This window comes from Engystomops pustulosus, chromosome 10 (assembly GCF_040894005.1).
Source record: "Engystomops pustulosus chromosome 10, aEngPut4.maternal, whole genome shotgun sequence".
Lineage (NCBI taxonomy): Eukaryota > Metazoa > Chordata > Amphibia > Anura > Leptodactylidae > Engystomops > Engystomops pustulosus.
Window position 1 is genome coordinate 21,638,523 of NC_092420.1, and position 13,131 is coordinate 21,651,653.

General features: G+C 45.3%; 1 protein-coding gene across 4 annotated transcripts in view; it reads right to left on the bottom strand.

The window, feature by feature from the left end:
* SLMAP (sarcolemma associated protein) overlaps window positions 1-13,131 on the bottom strand; it is a 72,367-nt gene that overhangs the window by 43,594 nt on the left and 15,642 nt on the right. The window lies entirely within an intron of this gene.

Below are 13,131 nucleotides of genomic sequence, written 5' to 3' on the forward strand. Positions count from 1 at the left end.
GTATGGTACTGCACCGTACCGCTCCCGTACAGCGCCTCGCTCCCACTGCCGTCTATGGGGGATGTATATACAGTATAAATACGTCCCCCATACGGCCGTGTGAATGTAGCCTATCACATGTGGTGTTAAAGCATTGTAAACTAAACTCACTCACTCAATTTACATTTTGTTACCATTTTATTTACGCCAACATAACGCAGACAAAGATACATCTACATGTGAACGCAGCATCAGCAGCACTGTGATTTCCTTTATTAGCTTAACGTACAAGCATAGGAACAGCGCCCCCTCTGGAAACAGGTTAAAGGGAACCCATCATCAGGGACCTCATTTTCACTAAAGACAGGTTACTTTGCTCCCTGACAGAATCTTGAATCCCAGGTTTGCTTTGGTTTGAAGTTGTACATTAGCACAAGGGTGGGGGCTGAGAGCTGATGAGTGAGTAGCACAGATAAGTCCCATTTTTTCTTTTAACGTATAAAAAGGACATCTACCCCCAGAATTACTGCTGGTAGACTGTCACCGATATTATGCTGGTTACCTTCGTGGTTAACCTGCACAGTTTTTCTTATCTTCAGAAACGGCTATTCTACAAATATGCTAATGAGACGGAGGGGCTCAGGCCTATGCCTACTAAATTATGCACCACCCTTCATAAAAATTAATTCCCTGTACCGCTCACAAGCACAGCAGACAGCAAACTGACATCACCTGGCTGTCTGCAGGCTTCGCGCATGCGTGATAGCTCGTCACAATGCGCTGCCGGCTGGAGAACGCAAGAGTTGCAGACCGCATGGTGACGTCATTGGCTGCTGTGCTAGCAGGCGGTACAGGGAATTCATTTTTATGAAGGGGGCGTGCATAATTTAGTAGCGGACAGAACCAGGAGACGTTCGACTGACATAGGTCCAAGTGGCTCCGGCTCATAAGCATATTTTTATAAAGTTGTTTCTTCAGTGTATTGGCCATTCTTCAAAATAAGAAAAAAAAGGTGGCGGTTAACCCCTAAGGCAGTGATGGCAACCCTTTTGGAGACAAAGTGCCCAAACTACAACCAAAATCCACTAATTTACCGTGAAGTGCCAACATGGCATTTGAAGCAGTAACTTATTGCTACCTGTTATTCCAAATCTTTCAATCGTATCGGCCCCCTGAGGTCACCAATACAGTTGAAAGAAGGAGGGCAAATTCAGACATCATTGTAGCTTCTCTACAGGGTCTCTCAGTAGAGGAAGAATGTTGGGTTCAGCAGAATAAGCTCCAAAGATAATCCAGTTCTGTCAACACCTTCTCACTATTCCTGCAATTACAAACAGCCAATGAAGTGTCGCTTTAGTTTCCTGGGTCTGCAGGAAGTTTTGTTGGATTTGGTCCTATTTGGTGAACTCTGTCCTGGGGCAATGGTCTGAGTGCCCACAGAAATGGCTCCGAGTGCCACCTATGGCACCCATGCCATAGGTTTGCCACCACTGCCCTAAGGTAACCAACATTACATGGGTGAGAGTCAGTAAATCTGGTGGTAAAAGTCTTTTAAATGCATCCAAACCACAGCAAACCTGGGACTCAGAAGAGGCTTCTGTCAGGGTGCAAGGTAAGGTAAAACACACAATTATACTGTAATGCAATTAAGAAAGACATCTTTGCACTGCAGCTGGAATTGGCTCCTGTAGTGAACATGAGGTCCCTGGTGACAGGTTCCCTTTAAAGGACACCTGTCATCAGGTCTCTGCCACTAGTCCTGTTACCTCTACCTGTTGGAGCAGCTCACAAGGATCCCATCCCAGCCTTTATCGAGTTATTTCATACATTATTCATTGTAAAATCATCTATTTTTTATCATGTAAATGAGGCTGGTCACATGGTCAGAGGCAGTGATGTCACCCCTGTTACCCCTCCCCTCCCCCTGCTCATGTCTGTGTGTAATGTATAGTAAAGCATGGCTAGTGTGTGTGCTGCATCTGCTGACATGCTGCATCCTCCTAATATACAGGTGAGAGACACAGACATCAGCTACACAAGTACCTGACATGTTCTGCTGTAACATGGCTGCCTGGAGCTGCTGTATCTCTCCTATACACACACACATGCACACACAGGCTGCAGGGGGCATGTCCACCAGCAAGCACATCATTATACAGCCTCACATCATTATACAGGCTGTCAGTCATGCACTGGGGGTGTGGCTGTGCCTACCACTCATGAATAAGCTGGACAGCTTGAATATGCTAATGCTTCATTGGACATTTCACAGGTCATTTGCATACAGCTTTAGGACCTCATTGCTTAGGTTTACAGGCATGTAGAGGGACAATGAAGGGATAGAGGCAATGCTCTCTAATGGCAGTTTATGAAAATCTATTTAGTTTAGGGGGGTTATTTTGCATGACGGGTTCTCTTTAAAGAGCATAACACCAATTGAAGTGGAAGACTATTTTAGCCACTCTGGACCCTTATCGCTTGGCCAAGTAACAAATTATTCACTCAGGCATCATGCACGTCCGCACCCTTATCTTAAAAAAATTATTGCCATAAATCAAATGAAATCATATAATATGAAGATCAGGACCACAACCCTCGCCCCTGCTCAGTTATTACAGGCCCCATGCTCCGTGTGTTTTCGCTCATTGAGGGGCGTACACTTGTGTCAACACTATACAATTTACTTTCTTGAAACTTAAAAGGTGACATCATTCACTTGTACATCCTGGCTGGCGGCAGAAGTGACGACAGCTCTCTAAAAACACTGCGCGCCCCCCTCATTAGCCTAATTGTATGTAATGTCTCTCCTCCGCAGTCCTTCTGCCTGAGGAGCCATTCTATAGGATTGAAAAGAAGAGGCTTATATTTAGACTGAAGATCTCAGCGCCTGACATAAGGAGAAGCCAGGCCAAAATTAGAGAGAAAACACCCAGGAGGTGCGGCAGCGATACACACTGCAGGGGGAACTGGGCGATGAATGAAAAGAAAGTAAGATGAACAAAGGGATTTACAAGATCAGGAACCTTGTTCTAGTCCTGTCCTATTCGGGTCCTATTCCTGTCCTAATCCGGAACTGCAGCTCAGCTACAAGAAAAGTGACTAGGACAGAGCTGTAATACCACACACAACCTATGGACAGGAGTGTCACTGTTGGTACAAGAAAGCGGTCAAGTCTATCTGATACTGGACAAACCTTTTCAAGAGGTTGATGATTGAAAATATCTAACACACGGGGCTCAGCCTCTGAGTAGAGTAGAACGATTCTCCAATAAGGTACCCCAATGCTCATTATTAATGGGGTTGTCAATGGGCTGATACCTACTATTCAGAAACCAAGACCTATGTAGGTGAATGAGCAAATCCAACCAGTGACTGATAACCTTCATGCATTAGTATATATAGAGATACAGGTCAACCATTGGACTTCTAAGTCCAGATCAAATATTACACGTTATCGTATATTGTAACCTACATTAAAAAAAACCCTGTAGATCAATTTTTTTTCCATACAATTATATGACATGCTGCCTGCAGATAGGACACTATGTACAATATGCTCAGCTCCTCCTGCTCTATAACATGTTGCCTGCAGATAGGACACTATGTACAATATGCTCAGCTCCTCCTGCTCTATAACATGCTGCCTGCAGATAGGACACTATATACAATATTCTCAGCTCCTCCTGCTCTATAACATGCTGCCTGCAGATAGGACACTATGTACAATCTGCTCAGCTCCTCCTGCTCTATAGCATGCTGCCTGCAGATAGAATATTGCTATTGATGAAGACGCTGTATAATGGCCATGCAGTATATAAACCTATTGGGGAGAAGGGAATCCTCTCTTGCCTATAACTTTATATCAGTGGATTATATCACTGTACAGATCACCTTCCAGGAATGTAGTTACATAAAGCCAGTAATGGATCCACGATGTATCAGTGCGCTGAGAGTACGTTCTTGGTGATGAATAAAGCAGATCGGGGCAGTTTGTGTGGACGTTGCGGTGGTGCTGGGTTACACAGGAGAGTGGGCACAGCGTCCTGGCACCGATCACAGCGCTGATGTAGGTCAGATGTCACTTGAGGACTTCTACCAGGATACGGTGACAAAACTCACGGATTGGGATAATAGCACACAATATACAAGGCACATAGATCCCTTTATAGGAGCAGCTGGAAGAGACGTGTATATCACCGAGTGCTTCATCCATACGGATGTATGTACAATAGTATAGAGGGGGAAGATTCAGACAGCCCCCTTAAGGTTGTGGGGCCCCTCTATGTCAGCGGATCACAAAAGCACAAAGGAGGGAGTGGGAGAAGTGTACGGATAAAGTGTTACAAAGAGAATCCACTGCTCTGCAACCAAATATACAAGAAGTTTCTGTAGGATTCAAAACTTTGAGGAAGTCTTATTGAAATAATCGTGACATGTAAATCCTCATAAAGAGGTTGTGCCATCTAGAAAAGTTATATCCCGAATTTAAAGAATTTAAACTTGCTGGGTTACAAACGAGAGGAAATGGGTCCCCCCTGTTCTTGGGATTTTTGGGGATCATATTGCTGGGATGTGCACCTATTTGGCAGACTATACATCTATCTTTTGTGAGACTTGCCAGTCCTTCTCCTTGAAGTGCTCTCTGCTGTAGAGTCCGCCTCCTCTGCACTTGCAGGTCCGATAGTAATATTGTGGTGATAATCCACATACACCAAGGAAAGTTTGAAAAAGCTGTCATACCAAGCACTGGGTCAACACTGCTGATTAGATTAGACCCACCTCACAATGCTCTTGGACCTATTATTTATTGCCACCAAAACGATACTAACAGAGGTGTTTAAAGAGAACCCAACACCAGGAATGTCATTTTTAGCTGGTGACAGGTTTCAATAGCCTATGCTATGTGATTATAAAAATGCCTTTGTCAGCACTCAGAATCATTTCAGTACTTTTTATAAGTTTAATTCGCATTACCTGGCTCCCTGCCAGCTGCATGTGGCGAGTCCCATGGGAGGAGCAGATGCAGCCTGTGTGTGCCTTTGTCTCCTCAAGCATTCTTCTTCTCCACCACATCATCCCCCTCCATCCCCTGTCTGCTCAATGCACATAACAGGAAGGGAGGAGGGAGCTGGACACATGCACACACAGACAACAGCTGCATCTCCCCGGGGCTAAGCACAGGTTTCTGGCAGGCAGCCAGGTAATGTGAAATAAACTTTTATAAACCACCAAAATGATTCAGAATGCTGACAAAGGCATTTTTTAAATCAGCATAGCATGGACTACTGGAACTTGTCACCAGCTAAAAATTAGATTGCTGGTGACAGATTTGCTTTACTTGTCCATTGATTGCAAAGGACTTTTTTTGGCTGCTATTATTTGAGACGGAAAAGCTCTGAAGCTTCCATTCAATTCTCTGCTCAAGTGGTACGAATGGACACTAACGGAAGCCAATGAAATCAACGGACATTTTACATTTTCGGTATTATTTTAGTAACGAAAGATAATGAGAGGTCCAAATGCCCGTGTGAACTGGGTCTGGCATATCCATGTGAAGATCAGTGGCATCTTGAAGGCACCTTCAAAACTTTTGGGCAAAAATATTGCAAGAAAATGATTGAACTTTGACCCCGCGGTCGACCTTGGCTCTCGAAAAAGGAACCTTACAACAAAAGCATGTATTTATTTCATGGTGGAAGTTGAAAAACTGAGATCACAGAAATCAAAAGGTTAACACTACGGCATTAACTTTCACTAAAGCCAAACCAAATCATGAAAAGGTGGCTCCGTTTTTTTTTTTTATTGTGTGTGTCAGACAATTCCTTGGAAAATGTGCCAACAACCCAGATTAGACGAAATCCAATAGCCTTTTACCAAAAGGAGAAAGTAACAAAAGATAAAATGAAATTCGGAGGCCCCAGACTCTCAGCTCTAATGCTGCAGCTTCCAGAGTTTCCCAAGACCTTAGTGATAAAACCTGGATACAGCAGCCAAGTAGGGGTATTTCGGCATATTTTTAATTTTAAGAAAAATTTGTCATGGTAACCACTATATTTTGTCACATACTGTATAGTGAATTGGTGTGGGGGCGATGGGACACAAAGTAAAGATGTTCGTATCTATCTAGAGGAGATACCATTGTCTTCTCTTATTGTACCTTTTGGTTTTTTTTGAGCCAATATCTTTTAGGACAACACCCCCCACTACAGATCAGTTGTAGTGTAATGGCCGAAATGAGTTTCTGCTCCTTAGCTCCCGCCCAAATCATTGTGAGCAGATCTGCAGTAACCTGGTCTGACCACTACACTGAGAACGGAGCTGTCTGCTTCCTGTCCCATTCTCCATTTAGGAGTTGCTGATCTGTGTGAGCACTGGTGGGATGCAACTTTCCCTAGAAAGACATAGTAGACAAGATGTTCACGTTTTGCAAATTTTCGGAATGTCAGATTGTATTTCGATATTGGAAAATCCCTCTAAATGTGGTTCACTCCGTTCCACGGACCACAGGGGCCAACAATTCCTTACGACCCCACTGATGAGAAATTTGTGCGACCATTGAGTTCTGGTGTTAATTCAGGTCACCGATAGGGATAAGCTGTAAAGCACTGAACTGCTGAAAAGTTTGCTGTCCTTTTAAGACTGAGGCTGATACAGAAAAACTGCAAAGTTGATCAAGAAGCAAAAACCAAGTCCAACCACCACATTCCTATTAAGTAACAGGAGCCGAGAGTAGTGTTCACACCTAACCAAGGGCAAAGGTCAGAAATCTTAGATCACAATTTATATTTCCTGTTCCTGGAAGTAAAGATCAAATTAAAAGTCCAAAGTCCAAGATCCGTAATAATCTACAACCAAACAGCAGCAGAAACCAGAGCAGGAACAAGCCCGGACAAGAGACAAACTGCAAAAGTTGCATTCAGAAGTTTGTTTGGGGGGTTGTTTTCTATTGGTGTCTAATAATCAGGGTCCTGGATGGCAAGTAGTAGGTGGAATGATAGTATAGACATCAATAGGCTGGGGGTGCAAGTACCGCACCTCACAACCATAATGGAGACCAACATAAGTCATCAGGTGTCTACAAGGGTGACAATGACAGCGCACATTCCAGCCGCTGACTGTAGGGATCAGGTCAAAATGTGTAACACACAGGTCCTGCTTATCACATCACAACCGGTCCTGCAGGGTGTTGTAGGGAGTGACCGGCAAATATACACCCAGAAATAACCCTGGAAATCAATTTATTTACTCCTCTCCTTAAAGGGAATGGCCATTCCAGAGAAAAGTATTTCCAGGTCAACACAAAGAGAAAGACTAGTTGCCATTAAAGGGCTTCGCCAGTGACATACAAGTTAGCTGCTCTATGTATTTATTTGGAGTGGACGGAGATTGCCGAGTACGGCGCTCAGCCATCTCCAGGAGCGCCACAGAGATTAATGGAGCAGCTGGCGCATGCGCGACTGCCTGCCCTTTTCAATTCAGGGTAGGAAGGGGATACAAAGGACCCCCGATATAGTGTCCTTTCACGAGACCCCCACTGATAAGCAAGTTAGTGGTTCTCCACTGCCATACAAGCTGTGGATAGGGACTAACTATATTTTCCTCTGATCTTGCCGCTTTATTGCTATAGGCTGAGCACCTGCAGGACAGAACGACGATCCCTGACTATTATCTATCTGTAAGGGGCCTGCAGTAGTCTAAGGCTATATTCACACTGCCGTTGCCCGCCCGTACCGTACCGTAGCGGGCAACGGCAGTGTACGGGGAGAGGAGGAGGAGGTGAGCGCACCCCCGCCCCTCTCCATAGCAACCTATGGCGCACGGCGCCGTATTACGGGGAAAGATAGGACAGGTCCTATCTTTCTCCCGGGTACGGAACGGTACGGTGCCGCACGTGTGCGGCACCGTACCGCTCCCGTAGGGTGCCGTGCGCCCATAGGAGTGTATGAGGGACGTATATCGGCCGTATATACGTCGGCCGTATATACGTCCCCCATACGTTCGTGTGAATGTAGCCTAAGACACACCTCCTACCTCCTCATTAGTCAGCAGGATACAGCAGCCTCAGGACCAAAGATTTGTCTCCTCGAATTGGTTGTTGGTTCCAACTCAAGTAGATAAGAGGGTCCAGCATTAGTCTTATAATATAGAAGTAATATGTATTGTGCTACACTTAAAGCACACACTTTCTAAAATTATAATTTTAGCTCCAACCAAGATTTCTTTACCATGTTGGAAATTTCAATGCCATCAATACTTTTGGAGAAGACATCATAAGCGTCCAACACAAAGGGAGCACATTCTCTCCGAGAATTACATCACATTTGTACACTTTGGTTACTACAGATCCAATGGACCCTAAAGCTGCGGCAGTACAGTATGTTGGCACGGAGGCCCTGGCAGCGGGCATGTAGTGTACCGCATAGCTGACCGGGGTCTAACACCATAAGGACGTCACCTGGCTCCTCTGATCACTTCTCAGTGTCCTGCGATGACGGACGGGCGCCCTCTCACTTCTACTCAATGACCTTCACCACCCACTGCATGTAGACTAAAAATATATTACTCCACACAGGGAGCAGGGAGAAGGTCTTAATCCATCAGATCTTTATTGGACAATTATATGATCATCACATAGATGCGGCACCTTCAAAGAGGTAATTGAGAATCTAGAAATTAAAGGAGTAAACACCTCCCCCCCTAAACACATTCATATGGCAAATAAGAGTATTAGAACATCAAAAGGGTCAGACTGCCATCAGCCGCGGGCCACTGCCGTGACTCCCAGAAGGATCAGGCCGCGGCCCACTACCGTGACTCCCAGAAGGCTCGGGCCCCCGGCCATTACCACGACTCCCTAGTAATGAATTTGCTTCCTAGTAATGATTGGTGACTCCCCAATGCCAGTAGGGTAACCGTACAGTGACCTCCTCAGCGGGATCACCAGATTAAACAACTCAGGTCCCACTTCCCATACGTCAAAAATAGTTTCATTGTAAAGTTCTGTGCGTCTCCTCTGGAGCCTGAAGACAAAGGACGTGATCGGATCAGGTTACTACAAGTATTCAGAACATTACGGCCCCCAGTGCAGGGCGACAATGAGCCGCACGCTCAGCAACACTGGGAGGTTTTCATGCACCTTACAGTAAGCTCTATGGCTGCTACACAGAAGTTCATCTTTTCATCTTTGCGGTTTAGTTTCTGGTCAATAAAGGGGTTGCTCATTCACAAAAAGTTGGCCCATATCCTGTTACTTGTTCATTGGTGGGAGTCTAGGTTTTGAGACTATGTTCCCCATGAATCACAGGAATGGGGGTCTGTTGTTCCGCATTTCACAGCCCCCACCCCCAAAAAAGAATCTAATCAGTCATTATACACTTTGGGGCTCTGATTCAGGGAGGCAATCATCACCACGACCTGTACAGAGGATCAGAAGTGACAAGGTGTCCAGCCTACGCCCTACAACTGCTGCTGTAGCAGGTTGTTGATGTAGTCTTACCACTGAGCCTGTATATATGTATATGCAACTCCATGCTGAGCGCCAGGGAGTGGAGAGCAACTTATTTGTTAGTTTTTAACCACCTAGAGCGCCTGATCCCGGACAACCCCTTTAAGTTCTTAGTGCATGTATATGCAGCAGTGTCTTAGTGAAATGGGCCTCCCTCTATAAGTAACCTGTAACATACAGCGACTACTCATCAGTGCAGTGACGGGCGACCAGCAGGATCCTTTTACATAGGAGTACCGCAGATACATCATACACACAGACATTACTCAGGCTATTCCAAGCATGCCGTCACCTTTATGTTCCCCAGAGCAGCACTCCGCAGCACATGACCAGCATACTGGCAGCGAGCCAACCACACACAGGCAACGTATGGTTTCTATAACAAACGCATGTCGAGGGAGCGTGCCAACGACACACCCAAGGTCATCCGTGGCAATTTTCAGGGGAGTGTAGAAAAAGACTTGCACTGGACACGGTACAAATCATCATACAACTCATTTTTAACCCCTGATACACTGCAGAATACATGGAGTGAAAGGATTGCCTATTCTACACGACATAATTCCTAACAATCACCGTACGGCCGCACTTTTCAATCTCAAGCTATTGCTAAACTCCAATTCCGCTTAAGCCCTATCAGTCCGCCAGTGCATGATGGGAGTTGTAGTCTTCTGTCCTACGCTGGGAAAAACTGGCCAAGATTGTTTGCTGCAACCAGGGATTGATAGACGCTGGAGATCGTTACCGTAATCCTATAGAGGAGGTCATCACCACCGCCTTACTGTCACCGTCTTCAAACAGGGATCAACAAGCGACTTTCTCTATGAATACGAGACTAAAGTACCAGGAAAAGATGTAAAGAATAGATTATCTGTAAGTCACAATAGAGGAAATGTGGAAATCAGTGTAGCAATAACCTGCCTTCTACATGAAGTCACACAGCGTCTAACAGGTGGGGGAGCAGGATGACATATATACATAGATGGTGCCAAGAGATATGGAATATACACCCGCTATATGGACACACACACACACAACAACAACCACAATCTGCAGTCGGGAGTATAGCGCCTTTTTTATTATTAAAGGGGCGTTCCCACAAAGACAAATTTCTCGTTTCAGGATAACAAAATAAAACATTCTCTAGTTCACTGTTATTAACAAAAATGCAGCATTTTACAGATGCCTCTATCAGTCATGCTGTACACAATTTCAGTTGCCCCTAGACACGAGCCAATAACTTCTGACTTAGGGTCGGGCCGCCATCTTGGATGAGGTTGTGCAGATGACATTTCTGTCTCTATGCTCTGAGCCTGTAGCCACGCCCCCTGCACGGAGCTCAGAGACTCTCACTGATCACTTCCTGCCAGGAGATGGTGAGGAGAGAGAGAGGCTGCAAACTACAAGCTACAAAGAGATCAGTAAACCTGGGGAAGGCAGGCACATAACTGTGAGATGTAGACCAGTAATGGTCTATCAGCCTCTGTGGAATAATCTCATGCATCTCTGATCTGTCTCATCTCTCTATGTGTCAGTACAATGTTAGAAGGGAGATAAAAGTGCATATAAACCCCAATAATCCAACCAGATTGTCACCCCAGAGAACTAGATGGATAATAATATATCTGCTTAGAGAGGCCCCGTCCACACCCTGGATTCTTACACTGAGCGAATGAGGGAGAGATAGGAGCTAAAACTCCAAAAACACCAAGTAAAATGGCAAAGTAAGGGGTTAAAATGTGTTAACATTTTTTATTGCGTTAACATCACTAGGGGATTGAAATAGGAGAATTTTCTTTTGTGGGAAAACCCCTTTAAATGGCAAAAAAACAGTAACTACAGTTTAGCTCCCATTAAGATATTGAGCTACAGATCTCCGGCTCAACCACCCGGCTCTCTCTGTTAGCTCTAGTGCAGTTCAGTGGGGGGATCTGGGTGGCGCACATCCACCAATCTGATTTTCAAGTTGCAGAAACACGGGGAAAAACCCACAGCAATAATTGATTTCACAGACTGATCACAGTGCAGAGGACGGGACTCCATGCATCATAGTGATTTATGATAGAAGTCCATTATTCCCCACAGCCACGATTACAATCCGGTCCTGCTGTTTTGTGGACATTGCGGTCGGTCCATGAAGCTCAGGCCGTGCGCAGTCAGTGACTTACGGACAGACCACAGACCATCAGTGGACAGAAATCAGTCCTATACGTTCTGGGGGACATAAGGGAAGCCATATAGGGGATGTCAGTATATTGAACGCCTATGATAGTAGGTATCTGCAAACAGAATCTATAGGAATCACCACTGCCTGATTTTTCTGTAAAAAGGTCTGAACTATTTTGTAGAGAGGCAGAATCCAGGACACAGAGCGGTAATGAGATTAGCAGTCCAGGCTGAACTTCTAGCCCCCTGCACGTGAGCGATGACTACAGGCCGGGGTAATCTCCGGGGAAATGAGGAAACATAATACCGGAAACAAATTGGTGAAACCTCTGCACTTGGAAACGACGGAAAATCAAATAATGTAAATAAACAGGAGGATTTTTTTCTGCATGTGAAGCAGAACAGGAAGCGGCCGCAGCGCGGACTCTGATCTAATCACTTGGCCGAGTCCATGGCGTGAATCACCGAGGATACAAGGAATCGCTGCCTCCCAGATCCACCCAGAATCACAAGGAGAAACCGGAGGAGGCCCATGCGCGATCATCTCAAATTCACAAACAAGGCATGGAAACATCGAAAATAGTGCGCAACGGGGTGCACGAGACCATCACATATGAAGGGACTGAGCAGAGGGCAAGGTCACGACCTCAATACAATGTGACCCTCTAATAGGCGCTTTCATAGCACTAACATATAATAAAAATTATAATAAATAGTCCAGTATTGATGGCTTCTACTGAGCAATCTGTTTTAAAGGGGTTGTACCAAGTTTGAGAACTCCTATACATAGTGTAGGGAATAACAACCCCAATAGTTGGGTCATGAGAAGGAAAGTCCTGTTCTCAAGTTGAATGAGCAGTAGGTCATGCATGGGTCCATTCAATACTGTGGGAGTGCTGGACATTGCCAAGCACCTCATTCGTTTTGAAATGCCAGAGATACCCCAGCGCTGTGCTCAGCAATTTCCAGTTTTCATATAGTACTGAATAATGCGTCAAGACACAGGTTCAACATACAGCTCCTTCAATAAGAGCCCCATTACAACTTGAACCCCATTCTTGCGATCTAACAAGTGGCTCCCCTGATGTACGTTATTTCTTACGTTATTTCTAACGTTATTTCTAACGTTATTTCTTACGAACCAAGTAAGGCCCTATCCACAGTATAGGGCCTAACTTTCTGATTGTGGGGATCTAGTGACATATCACTAGAACAAGGGGTCTGATGTACCACCGTCGGACCCCTCATTGCTTCCAGAGATGAGAGGAGCAGCAGGACCCAAATGTCCGGGGTACCCCATCCATCTCTATGAAGATAGCCGACCGACATTCTTTGCAAACTCCTTCATCTCCATAGAGTCAAATGGGCAGGACATGCGCGTCCTGCTGCTCCACTCATCTGAGGGAGACCCCCAACAATCAGAGTTGGGCCCTATCCACAGGATATGGATAGGGGATATCTATCATGCTTGGTACAACCTT